Consider the following 14041-nt stretch of genomic DNA (forward strand, 5'->3'; position numbering starts at 1 on the left):
GCAATATTGACCTCAAGATTCCACAAAACACACACTTAAGTGCATGTGCACACTCATTCACCCACACACCTACATCACCTACTCCCCTCTCTCTCTACACAGACACAGACACACAGACACAGACACACACAGACACACACAGACACACACACACACACACACACACACACACACACACACTAGTATGCAGAGGGTCATGAGTAAACCCAAGATTTGAAGTTGAATTTTTCCAGACAATAATTAAGTATTCCTCAGTCTTTGTTTGTTCATGTGTATAATTTTCTTTCCCATGCTTGTCTTGCAGTTGAACATCAAGAAAGTGCTCGACAAATGGCAGCTCTCGCACTTTCCCACTTTGGAGAAAGATCACGGGATCCAAGCTAGACCCTCACCCCTCTCCCAACTCTCTCTGCTGTTCTTTCACGCTGAAGACTTCCTGGAACGCCCAGCCAAGCGTTCTACAGGATCAGCAGGTCAGATCCATCTTCAGCCTTGGGCCCAGGATGTCTGCTGCCTGCTCCCAGAAAAGAAGCCATGTTTGGTGTACAAACTAAATACAGAATATGACCAAAAGGCCGAGGATGTTTCCAAAAGAGAAACTGCAAACTGAGACAATCGTTTTGCGGATCAATAGGAAACCTTTAAAGGCCCCCTGATGAGCCTGGCTGCAGGGATGCTAGGCCTCTGTAAGAGGAAGAGAAAACGGATCAATAAAGGAGAAAACTGAGAGTCTATGGCTGTACTTCACTCCTAGGCACTGCTTCCCAAGCTGATTCTCTGGCGGGACTTGCTCCCTGCGTTTCTCCCTGTGATGGGATATTAGCACCCTGAAATCTGAGGAATAAGACTTTAAATTGTCCCTGGAAGCCTTCGAGTCACCCCTGGAAAGATGGCAGTAAACTCCCAGGGCCTGTCTAGCTGCTGTGATAATGGTTAGTGTCGTAAGGGGTAATGGTCCTCAAGGAGCAAGTTGAGTATTAAGGAAATGTGTTCTTTTATTTTTGGTGTATCTGTGTAGAGCTGCAGGGTGTGTGTGTGTGTGTGTGTGTGTGTGTGTGTGTGTGTTGTGTGTGTGTGTGTGTGTGTATACATATCTGTATATGTGCAGGCAGGCTCCCCTGTCAGTGAACATGTGAAAGTCATACGTTGTGTTTTCTTCAATACTTCACCCACCTACTACTTTTGTTATTACATTTATTCATTTAGATAGATAGATAGATAGATAGATAGATAGATAGATGATAGACAGACAGACAGACAGACAGACAGATAGATAGACAGACAGATGATGTACTCATGCCATGGCACATATGTGGCGGTCAGAGGACAACTTACAGGAGTTAGTTCTCTCCTTGCACTATTGGGTCACATGGGTTGACCTCAGGTCACTAGATTCTGTGGCAAGCATTTTTACCCACTGAAATTTAGTGCTTCATTTTGTCTGGTTGCACAGCAAGCTTCTGGAGATTGCTGTCACCGCGTGGTGGAATTACAGGAATGTGTCCCCACAGTTGACTTTTATGGGGTTTCTGGGGAACCAAACCCAGGCCATCTTGTTGATGCAACAAGTTCTTTACTCACTGAGCCATCTCCTCAGCCCCCACGTCCTCACACTCACCCCATTCTTATAGGCCCCGGGAACCTCTGTGTCAGCAGGGTAGTGCACATTGCTGGAACTTTCTGCTGCATTGTTACGGACTCATCAACAAACCACACGACTTTAGGAGACTCATTCAACGTTCTCAAGCATCTTATGTCTTTATAAACGTGCTAGCACCGTGATAAAATAGTGGCACTGGCCATTGCTATTGTCCTCATCACCACTCCTGCCACCACCACGGTCACCACTACAAATCTAAAGCCACTGTGGCTTTACAGAGCAAGGTCCAAGCCTGGGAAAATTGTAACTCATCAACTGATTGGTCTTGAGCGCGTTGTGAATCCCTTGATTGACATATAGTTCCTTATGGACCCAGGAGAACATCTCTTCCAGGCCCGGTAAGGATTGAAAGAAGCCAGAGATGCCCTTCTCACAGGGTCTTATCCACACTAGTATCCAGCTAAGGCCTCTACCATCCCCCACCCCTCTGATTCCAATCCAAGGGGTATCCTCAGCATCAAGTGTAATCACCCATCTAGTGAGGCCAAACTATAATCCAGAGTTCTGCTGTAGAAAATGGGTATTTGGGGTTAGGGAAGGAAGATGAAAATTTGCATTGTCTGTCTCAGCAGTAGGATGAAGACTATCCAGGATGACTTGGTACTGCTTGAGAGAGAATTTCCCACAACTGTCGTTCTGGCCTTGTTTCTCCTGTCTCAATGCAGAGTGCAGTTTCACCCTTGAGTCTTTCCACACTGTTATACTAAGAGTTAAAATGACTCTCATTCTGGAGCCTTTCCCCTCTTCCAGCATGCAGAGCTGGGGTGCTGGACTCTCCTGTCTACCCACCAGCCTCTCCTCTAACCCCTTGTTACTCAAGTGCTGAGATCCATGTGTGTTGCAGGAGAGAGAGATTCAAGGATCTCTGCCATAGATGGTGACTGAGTCATCCATTAACCAAATTCCCACTGTGGGCCAGCATGATACCGGGAGTATGGATCAAGACACCAGCAAGGCCCAGTCCTTATCCTTGACACCATGTTGCTCAAGCCTACACTTCCTTTCATAATGTGTGAGTTCCATCTTTTCCCTCACCGCCCTTGAGTGTTCTGCTTCCTGACTCTTCCCTCTTGATTTCTCATCCTACCCCCTCTCTTTCCTCGTGTCACACTTGGATTCCATCCCTGAATCTTGTCTCTGCTGTTCCGTGACCCCATGTCCTGAGAGGAGGGTGGACACAATCCCTTTGCACATGTCTGTTTATCTGGATTCCAGATACGTGGATTTATGAGCCCTAGTGTCCAACCCATCCCTCTGGGGAAGGATTTCCTGTCAGGCCAATGGTCTAAGATGCTTCTTGTGGGCTGCCTGCACTGTGTTCTTGGTGAAGCATTTGCAAACTGTGAACAGATGAAACAAATTGAAAAAGTACTTGACTTCCCCTCTCCAACAAAGACCCCCTCACTGGAACACTTACTCTACCATCTCTGTGCATTCTATCACATACATTGCCTCGTCTCAGTGCACGGAGTTCTCACATAGCTCCTTCCAGGATTCCTCCTTAAAAAATACATCTTAGGTAAGCGCATCCTTCAGCAGAGTAAAGGAAACCCCTGTATCTTCCTTTCTTTCCCTTCAACCTCTTCTTCTTGGAAGGAGACAGAGACTGGGATTATTAAAACTTCAAAGAGTTGGGTGCTACAAAAACAATCCTGCAAAATGCCTCATGTAAGTGATTAACTCATTTTACTAGCAAGGAAACTGAGGCACAGAAGGTTTAAGCCACGTGTTGTAGATTATGGGTAATTATATGGCAGGTATCCAAGGTTCTGGGCTCGCTGTCCTTGGAAACACACACATGAATGCTCATGGTATTGAGCATGCCTGTTGGGCCTGTGTGTCATTCATTCTTTGATTATCAGTCATTCCTGATTCATGCTAAAGAACTTCATACTAGCTCAGAATTGTTGTCTTCCAATGATGGCACATGCAAAGTTATACCATGAAAAAAATACCTTCCTGAGATGAATCCAGGTCAGAAAGAGGAGCCACGGTGCCTGAGTTCAAACCCCCAATCTTCCTATCTGGGCTATTTCAACTCTGAGGTTCATAAGAGATTCTCACGGGAATTGTGATGGCTTGTTCACCTTCTTCTCTGCCACTTGTTAGTGATAAGACTTGGGGCTGAATCTCTTGTTATCTCCAAACTTCATCTCTCCTGTTTTATAACAGGGTAGCACTGTCCATGTTGAAGCATTACTGTGTGTCCCTCAAGAATGTTCCTAATCTGGAGACCTAACATATCATGTTCTTTCTTGCTTTCTACCTTTCTGTTGTTTTTGAGGGAGCCTGAGGTACCAACATACACTTAAGAATCAAAGAACCAGGGGAAAAGAAGCAAAGAAGAAGCAGAGAAGAAGCAGAGCTTGGGGCGGGATCTGCTTGAAGAAGAGCATCTTGGGAAAAGTTCCCAAGAAGGGGTGGTCTAGTCTGAGTAATCAACAGGAGTCCACCCCACCCATTTCCCAGGTGGTCCTCCAAGCTGCTGGGTGAGTGTCCTCTTTACAGACAATAGTAGGGGATAAATGATGATTCATGTCTGTGCTGGGCTCTCTGAGTCACTCTAGGGCCCAGTGGTGACTGGAAGAAAACATCCCTGATCAATACCACACTTCCAGATTTCATTAAAGCTTTTAATTGCTCTCTGCTCTTTTGGAAGGCAGCATCGGGCTTGTCTCCATTTATTGGAGGCCGAGAGAAATGCAATAGGCCACCCTTGAGTTTGGACCCAAGCTCACTCCAGGTCCTCTGAAGGATCTATCTTCTTCTAGACGTGAAAGCCATTCTGCTGTTGCCCAGGCATGAGATGTTTTCCCTCTGCTCCCTGGAGACTCTTTCAATGTTTTGTTCAGTGGACTGTTCTGGAGACACCGGGAACTTGGTCCCCAACACTTTCCCGAATGACCATCAAGCCCTGCCTGTATTATCCTCATGTAACAAGAGGGGCCGGCTTGTTGGGGTTTCCGTCCCGCCCGGTACCCCACAGCCGGCAAATCCCAAAGAAAATCAACCACACAGAGATCTCTATAAGTTATAAAGCTGATTGGCCCATTAGGTCAGGCTACTTATTAGCGCTTATAACTTATGTTACCCCATTATCCTTATCTACATTAGCCACATGACTCAGTATCTTTCTCAGCTGGCCAAGTTACATGCTGCCTCTTTGGTGGTCTGCGCAGGAGTGACTGAGGAAGTTTCCTCCTCCCTAGCCTTGTCCTATTCTCATTGCTCTGCCTCCACTTCCTGTCTGGTTGACCCACCTATACTTCCTGCCTGGCCAATCAGCGTTTTATTAAAATAAAAGAAATAGAGGTTAAAATAAAGATGGAAAATACACAGAGAATCTTGATACTGTATGCTATTATGCTCTCTTTGAATTGTTTGAATGCTGAGGAAGGAGCAACAGCTGCTAAAGGACTTTTGTTTATAAATACTGCTGAACTAACCCAAGATAGGTATTTTGAAAATACCTTGGCTTCAAAACTAAAGTCAAAAGGCATGTTACTTTGCAGAAGAGATTTTGCTTTTGTTTCCACAGAAAATGAGAGGCTATGGATTCATTCTGAGTTAAGAAAAATCATCTTTGATCAAGGGAGGCCACCTGAGAAATCTCCGACAGGAACAGATGGCCCAGATGTCTGAGTTCTTCATCCAGAACAGGTTCAAGACTGCTGCCTGAGATGATCAAGACTCACAGAATACTCCAGTCAGGACTTGATGATAATTCTAAATTTTCTTTAGGTCCCCATAAGATCATCAGCGCCCCCAACCAGCAGGAAGTAGCCTGAAATACTACGTCCACATTCCCAACTAATGGACTATGGGTATTTTCCTTTGTTAAAAAAAAAAAAGAGGGAAATGATGCGGGAGAATTGTCTGTATTCTGTCAATCATATTTTAATAAAACGCTGATTGGCCAGGCAGGCAGTATGGGCAGGAAAGCCAGACAGGAAGTAGGGGTGGAGCAAAGAGACTGGGAGTATTCTGGAAGCAGAAGCTCCCTCTGCCACTCCTGCGCAGACCACCGAAGAGGTAGCATGTAACCTGCCCAGCTGAGAAAGGTACTGAGCCATGTGCTAATGAAGATAAGGATAACGGGGTAACATGAGTTATAAGAGCTAATAAGTAGCCTGACCTAATGGGCCAATCAGTTTATAATCTTATGGAGTCTTGTGCGTGATTTACTTTGGGCTTGCTGGTTGTGGGGTACTGGGCAGGACAGAAACCCCAACAAGCCAGCCCCTCATGTTACATCCTCAGATGTCTGGTTGTGTCCCTTCCTCGCCACTGTCACCCTCCTCCAAGGCAGCTCCCTTCAGTGAAACATAGTATGGGATACAATCCTTATCAAGCCCCATCACTAGCTCCTTGTTCTTGCTGCGCAGGTTTCATTTTTATCTTTGTCAACTTGACACAAGCTGGAGTCACCTGGGAAGAGGGAACTGGACTCTGTAAGGATTGTCTCCACCAGATTACCTGAAAGCAAGACTATGAGGTATTGTCTTGATTGGTGGCTGACATAGAAAGGCCCAGCCACCACGGGTTGTGCCAACCCTGTTCTAGTGGTCATGATTTATACAAGAAAGCAGACTGAGTCTGTTTGGGGAGCAAGCCAGTAAGAAGCACCTCTCCATGGCCTCTGCTTCCAGGTTCCTACCTTGAGGTCCTTGCCTGACTTTCCTGTCAGAGACCAGCTTTGACGTAGATACCACTTACCAGGGTAGGGGCATCCATTTAGAAAAACAGGAAAGAGCACAAAGATGTGGATGAAAATAATAGAACAGAAAACAGAATAGTTCCAGAAGGGAGCTCCAGTGAATACTAAAATCACCCGCATTTAATTTCTGTTTGCTTAAAATACCTCTGACCCCAAAAGTTAGAAGTAAGATTTAAAAAAAAAAAACTGCATTAACGTGATACAAGGAATGAACAGACCAGTTGAAAGTTGTGGGCTACATCCTTAGTTAGAGATTCCTTCACTAGAACAAGACAAGTAACTCTCATACCCTAGACCAAAGCATTCTGTAAACAAATAACTCCTTGGGGGGGAGTCCATTGTTGTTATCCCCCTAAGGGAGTAAGAACTTAGTAGGGTCCTCAGACTTTTGTTTGAGGTAGAAACAGGTCTGCTTCTCAAGACCTGAAACCCAAGGGCTGACTATTAGCCACACCTGTTGACAATAACCTGGAGAGGGCAGAACTCTCTGGATCTAAATCTAGGTGGGACCTTTGTTTGAGGTAGAAACAGACAATAACCTTGAAGCATTAGAAGTAAATTCCAGCTCTCTGATCAAGGTCCGAGTGAAATAGCAACAGCTTTGAGGAAGCTGAAACTGACCTTCACACAAAGTGGAAATAGGCCCCACATTTTCGGGCCTCCACACTTTCCTTCCCAAGGGACTGTAAAGACGTAAAATGGAATAAATCCTCCCCCTCCCACACACACATAAATTGCTTTTATTTATATTATTTGCCACAGCAACAGAAAGCAGAATAATAAACCATTGCTCCTTAGCTTGCCCTATACAACCATCATCATTAGGTCCCTGCCCACAGTACAGTGCTATCTTCTGCCCGTTTTTTCCTGCTTCTTTACCTTACAAGTTTCTGTTTCCATTCACCAACCAAGATGCTTGTGGCATTCTCATAGCCTGAACAACTCTTGTCAAACCCGTTAGAGGCTGGGGACTCTCCCCTTGTTCATGCTTGAACCTGTGTAAGGATGGTGCTTTATTGTTGTTCCCATAGTCACTCCAGTTTTTTCTACATCTTGCTTGTGAGTGAATTCGCTCATTGTTTTCAATAGTTTTCCCCACACTGTTGAGGGAACCATGGTGCTCTGTATCCAGCACAAACACTGTGCCTGGCAAATAATAGGTGTATCACAAACAAAGTGTGTTGAATGAAAGAGTGAATTTGTACTGGGAAGTGAATCTTCTAGAAGGCTGAGTCCTTTATTTCGCTCATGCTGAGGCTAGAGTATGTATACTGATGTATGCAAATATAGAAACAGAAAGAATATTTTAGAACTTGGATCATGTTAAAGAGATTTTCCAGAAGAACCCACCCTCTCTGTTCAGTCTTCTTCAAAGCTGAATCACCTATTAGAATGTCAGTGGTTGTGGAGAGATTGGTTGTTGGTGGTCTCCTTTGCTGGCTCATCATGGCCCATTGGACAGAGCCCGAACTTAGTGGTATGTAGGACTTTGCACCAACTCTTTGGCCTTCTCTCTTCCTTTGCTTTTCTCTCAGTTCCTATTTTCTTTCACCAGGGACTATAAAGATGTAAGATGAAATAAATACATCTTTATTGGATATGGAATATGTGTGCATGTCTTTGAATGGGACCCCTTTCCTCTTTTATCTGCCCCACTGACGTCTGGGTCATCTCCTATAACATCTTCTTCAGTGATCCCTCTCTGACCTGCATTTCGACTCCATGGTTGGGCGCCATCATTATGCTTTGCATGCCCTTTTACATGAACCAAGTATCCCAAGGAAAACATGTGACCTCCTCCTGAACAGTTGGGAAAAATATTAGCATATTAATTTTATTTAATGTTTAGATTTGATGCTCTATAAGATGCATAAACATTAGCATATCATTGTGTATGTATATATACATATATATATCTTTTATAAGAGAAATTATAAATGTAGGTAATAATTATAGACTCAAAATTTATAATGATACATGTTTAGAGGTCATGATAACCTAAAAGATTCGTTGTGCCTCATTGCGTGTAGCTGGGTTTTGCTTGCTTTTTCAAATACCTGCCTAGAAGGAAACTCCTAGGGCAGAAGCCTCCATACACAACTGAGTCACCCAAAGGTGAGGATGGGGGAGTGCTGGAGTATATGCTGGAGGATGGGGGAGTATATGAAAGGAAGGGCCCTGGCTCCTGTAGAGAACTCTCTGCCTCTCCAATTCCCTTTCATTATTATTTGTGTAGAAATGCTTCTCAGCCAGATGTCATTGTTTCCAAAACTGGTGGGCAGTAATTGCTTGTTTTCTCTTCAACCTCAAGTCCTAGGAAGAAGTTTCCATAATCCAACAACAGGATTTTGTTTTTATGACCCTTTTTCTGATTTGGGTCAAATAAATACTGATTTTTTTTCTCTTTCTCAGGATGTTTTAAAATTGTGTATCAAGAGAAAATAACATTTTAAAGAGTTAAGCAAACTGCAAAGCATGTGAAATTTCAGAAGGGGAATCTTTTGTTCATATGGAAGTGTTGGATTCTCATGCTAATGAGGTACTTAAACTATGAGAACCTATAGGATGAGGTGGTCAAAAGGTTGAGGCAATAGACTCCTAAACCATGAAGACCTAACTGGTTGTGGCCAAGGCTGCCTGACGTCTTACTACTCAGCAGTTCAAGGCCAACCTCAGCTACCCGTCCAAGCGTCCAATTAAGGGCAAATTTGACCTAGAGGAGAAACTGTCTCAAAACATAAAATAAATAAAACAAAATAAGAAGACCTTGCCGGGTGTTGTTTGTTTGCGTTCTGTTTGTTTCAATGATGACCTGTCTTTGAACCTAATGGTAGCGGAAGAAACAGACTTAGTTTTGTTTAAATTTTTGGAGATGGCTATTAGTGTGTGTACAGTTATTTCAAAAGGCGTCTACCAGGTCAGTATTAGGCATTTGTGCAATGAATGAACGGATGGGTGGGAATGGAGTCAACATGTCAGGCAGCCCAAATATCCCTGGATAGCCCATTCTTCTTAGCTGGAACGAACTGACTGTGGAGGAGCTCATTCTCCCCCGCGAGGGTCCCATTTCACACCCTGCTGGCATTTACCCAGGAGACCTAGGGGAGTTAACGAGCCCAACTAGTCTCTTAACCGGGTGATTAGTGTGAGACAGAGTGGGATGTGGGTGAGACCTGGACTAATTTGGTGGCTCTGCAGGAGTCTGCTGAAAATTGATTGCGCAATGTGCATAAGTGGCTAAACGCAATATCTATATCCCAAGTAAATGCATATCCCCCCACCATTCAGAAGTGTTTGAACAGCACAGAGCACCCCACTCAGGTACTGATTCCATGATACTCTATAAAACAACAGGCTTCTCACCCTGAAAATGGAGACAGTTTGAAAGTTTCTCTAACCTATTCTTGAGAAAATGTGTCTGGAAGGTGTACATAGAACACAGATAGGATTCCAAGGGCAGTTGTAGGGATATTTCATTTGTGTTTTTAACAAATAAAGCTTGCCTGAAGTTCAGAGAGTAAAACAGACACACGGATACGCCTTACAGACCAGGCAGTGGTAACACACACACACACACACACACACACACACAACACGCACGCACACACACGCACACACACACACACACACACACACACACACACACACCTTTAATTCCAGTACTAGCCTGCCACAGAAACCAAGCAGTTGTGGTGCAAGTCTTTAATCCCAGCACTACAGAGGGATCTAAGACGGCAGGAGACAGCTCTCACACACAGTTTCATTCTGAGATTCCTGGAGGCAGGGTTGCCATTTTGGACTAAGGTGGAGGAAAGAACCAGTGGCTGGCTGTTTTGCTTTTCTGACCTTCAGGTTGAAGCCCAATTTCTGTCTCTGGGTTTCTATTCGTCATGGGCCAGGCAGCGTCTCTCATCTCTTCCCAGCACACCACAAACACAGTTGCTCCACTCCGACTATAGAACAAAGACTTGCTTTCCTAGGAGGCCAAACCACACAACATACCTTTTCAAAATAAATCAACGTGCCTCTCTTATTGACACTTTTCCTCATATTTAGTAGTTTACCCCGAGGCTTGTTCAGTGAGGGCTGGCTTCTGAAACGGTAAAGATAGAAGCTCTCACAGGATTTTAAGGCCCAGTATCACTTCTGTTGCTAGAAGTGAGCTCTAAGAACACTTGAGATTCAAAAGAAATAGGGCTGGGAATGTGGCTTAGTGGACAGCCTGCTTACTTTGCAAGCACAAGGGCCTGTGTGCAAATCCCAAAATCCCACAAGAAAGACAGATTTTGGAAGCTCAGTCACTGGCCCGCCAGTCTTGCCTCCTCAGCAAACTCCAGGTCAGTGAGGAATCCTGTCTCAGAAATAATGCCTTCACACGCATGTGTACACATATGCATGTGTTCACCAGCACATATGCAAGTACACAGAAGCACATACATACATCTGTACGTACACATGTCCATGTGTATATATATATACACAGGAAGAGCTTCTTCTTGTTAAAAATAGTGATACTTGTGTATACAGACAGAAGGGATTATTTGGTAACTCTATATCGACAACTAAATATTCATGCATGTGTGCACGTATACACACAAGCACACACACACACACACACACACACCAATTCAAGAATAGAGGGCATACATCTGATAAACACACTTAATTTGATTATTAGCCATAGCTGAATTTTTGTGGGGAGGTGTTCATAAAATCTCCTGGAGTATCGAGAATGAGGACCTCAGGTCTTACCATTTTGTTTTTCTTTCATTTCAATAGAAGGAGAATTAAAGAAAAAATGGCATTGAGTCAAGTGTCTTGCTCTGTTTCAGTGTAATGAAAAGGAAGGGCCCTGAGCATCTGTGTATGTCCCATGCTTGTAAAACCATGGATGTTCTTCCAAAGGGGAAGTGGAGGTCACTTTAGACTTGGCATTCAGACACTGCGCTGTTCTGTGATACCCTGCTTTGAGTTCAAGCTCTTGCAACCCAACCTTTGCCCAGCCCATCCTTCATGCGCGGCTGACTTACCTTGTGCACAAGACCATGTCTTTGTTCTTCTTTAATTAGCAGATCAAGGTTCAACCCCTCCAACGTGTCCTAGTGATCATTTGGAAGAAAACAAGTCTAGCATTTCTGATCCCTCTCTGTTCTCAACACCAAGGGACGCCGGATAAGAATTTTCTAGATGAAGAAAAAGGCGACTCCCAGTGGGAAAGAGAAACAGCTATGTGGGTCTCCAGCAGAGTTTCTTTCCTGGTTTTACTTAAGTATAGAAGGCTTCTTCAGGGTGGAAGGGGGAGAGGTGAACCTGATAAGGAAGAAGTGCTGGTGTCCACAGAGCACACGGTGTTGAGGGCACATTATAAACTAAGGTGACAACAGAAAGAACATATTTACATTAGAAAATTTACAATTGGTTTAAGTTGCTTTTGGCAGAAGGGATGACTGCTAAGATGATTGTAACACATTTTAGTTTTAGCAGCAATTTCTCCTTGACACCTACGCAAGGCTTCTTCTGTCAGAATGCAGCCAGTGCCATGAAACCAAAAAGCAGAGAGAACTTTCTGGCACAATCAACGTCTGCTTAACTCCACTCACCTAGTAAAGAGCCATTACTTTCAAACCATGGCATCTCAGACACTTGTAAACTCCACATGCAGAAACTCGACTTCAAACAATTGTCTCTCCACTCACAAACAGGCAAGCTGACCCTTAAAAGTCAGATAGAAATGCAAGAGATCCTGGATCAACAAAACTTCTTTCTTATTTGCAAAGTTGGAGAAGACACACATCTGACATTGTGTGGTACCAATGGATAGGCAGGTCAACGGAATAGAATTGATACTCCAGAAATGAAATGGTGCATCCTGACAGAGCAGTTTTCAACAAAGTTAGTCAGATTAATAAATGGTAAACAGAAATTTCAAAAATTGTTGAGGAGACAAACAGATATTTGCATAAATAATAATGAGCAGCAAGGTCTCTCAGTGGATAAATGTGCTTGTCACCAAACTAGATAATCTGAGTGTAATCCCAGGGAATTCACATGGTAGAAGGAGAGATCAGACTCGTACAAGCTGTCTTCCGACCTCCACATGCATGCCATAGCACACACGCACAAACGCACATTCACAATTTTAAAAATTCAATTTTAGTTTTGCTTCTATATTTTAATGACTTGCAAAAGATAGCCTAATATAGGGAATTATTTTTAAATGTTTACTCTACAGACACAAATTCTGTGAAATTTTGAAGTCAAAATTGGCATTGCCATATTATATTATAAAACTCAAAACTTTGTCCCTGGACTCTCCAGAATACATGACCTCTTGCTCGGGAGTCTCCAAAATAAAAGAAAATCTTGACTCTTGTATCAAATCTTTGAGCTGTTTCCTCCAGGGGTGAATGAGCTTCCATTCTGAGAAGGGACTGGTTTTCCCAGCTGAGTTTGTGAGATCCAGCGTGTTCCGGAAGGAGCCTATTAGAAGGTGCCCAGCTCACTCCTCTTCACCTTCCATGATCCAGGCTTCATTTCTCCTATTCTATGGTTAACTAGACCAATTATATGTTTAGACACCAGGAAAATTTGCTTAGAGCCTGGTAAAAGTTCGCGATGATCAAATCTTGGACTGCCTCTGTTGAAGAGGGAATGAACACATGAGGATAGGCCCTGCCATACATTGCCACCTCTTAGAGAGATACACCTGTCTTGGCAGCCAGAAGGCTGCAAAGATTTCAGGCCAAGACACAATCTTCCAAAGTTTAAATGTAGGTCTATTTGGAATTTGGGGAAATTAATAGGTCTCTAAGGCCCACTTTCTTAGGTATTCTTAATAGGATATATCCACCCAGGGTTACACACACAATAAAAAGTTTTATTAAGTCCACACACTTGCATTGTCTAACTCTATAGAAATATACCCTTCACAGTTAGAGTCGGTTTGCTTTCCTCTTTCAGAACGGCTACATCCTTGATACACCAAATGATGCCAAGTGTACACTCAGCACTAACTAAAGGTTTTGAATGTATGGTGTCGTTTATTTGAGCACTTTTTAACAAGGAAGGATGACTCAATGGGCCTGATTACCTGAATTTCACGAGGTGGCCATCTCTTATTTCTTTCAGCTCCCAAGCAGCAGGGTTTTCTGAGTTTGTATTTAATTTCCCCCTGACTCTCTTGGTTCTAGATACTCCAGTTTAGAGTTACAAACCCTTCTGTTGCATGTTAATAAAAACCAAGGAAATTGCCTCCCAACAGCCAGAAATACATTGTTGTAAAATGAGACACTTAAGAAGTAAGGATTTGAGTTTTCAACGTTTATGTTTGCTTTCCCTCCTAATAAATATTTAAGTTACATTGAATTTAACTTAACTTGATGACTATTTAACTTTAATAGTCGTCTGTTTATAGCAGTACTTTCAGCAAATTTTTAGTTAAGAATCTTTGGCTCGTAACCAAAAGGCATTATAAGAAAACCACCTTTCTCCTCCTGCTAAAGACTTGTGTCCACAATCTCTCTTGGAATTGCTGCACGAAGAGGCTTCAGTGGTTTTCTCTTGAAGAAAAACAAAAGGCACAGGACACATTTATATTTGCCATTTACTTCACCTGACTGCTTTCACCGGGTAGACCTGAAATATCTCTGATAAAACAGTATTCA

This window comes from Myodes glareolus, chromosome 22, assembly GCF_982192425.1.
Source record: "Myodes glareolus chromosome 22, mMyoGla1.1, whole genome shotgun sequence".
Classification (NCBI taxonomy): Eukaryota; Metazoa; Chordata; class Mammalia; order Rodentia; family Cricetidae; genus Myodes; species Myodes glareolus.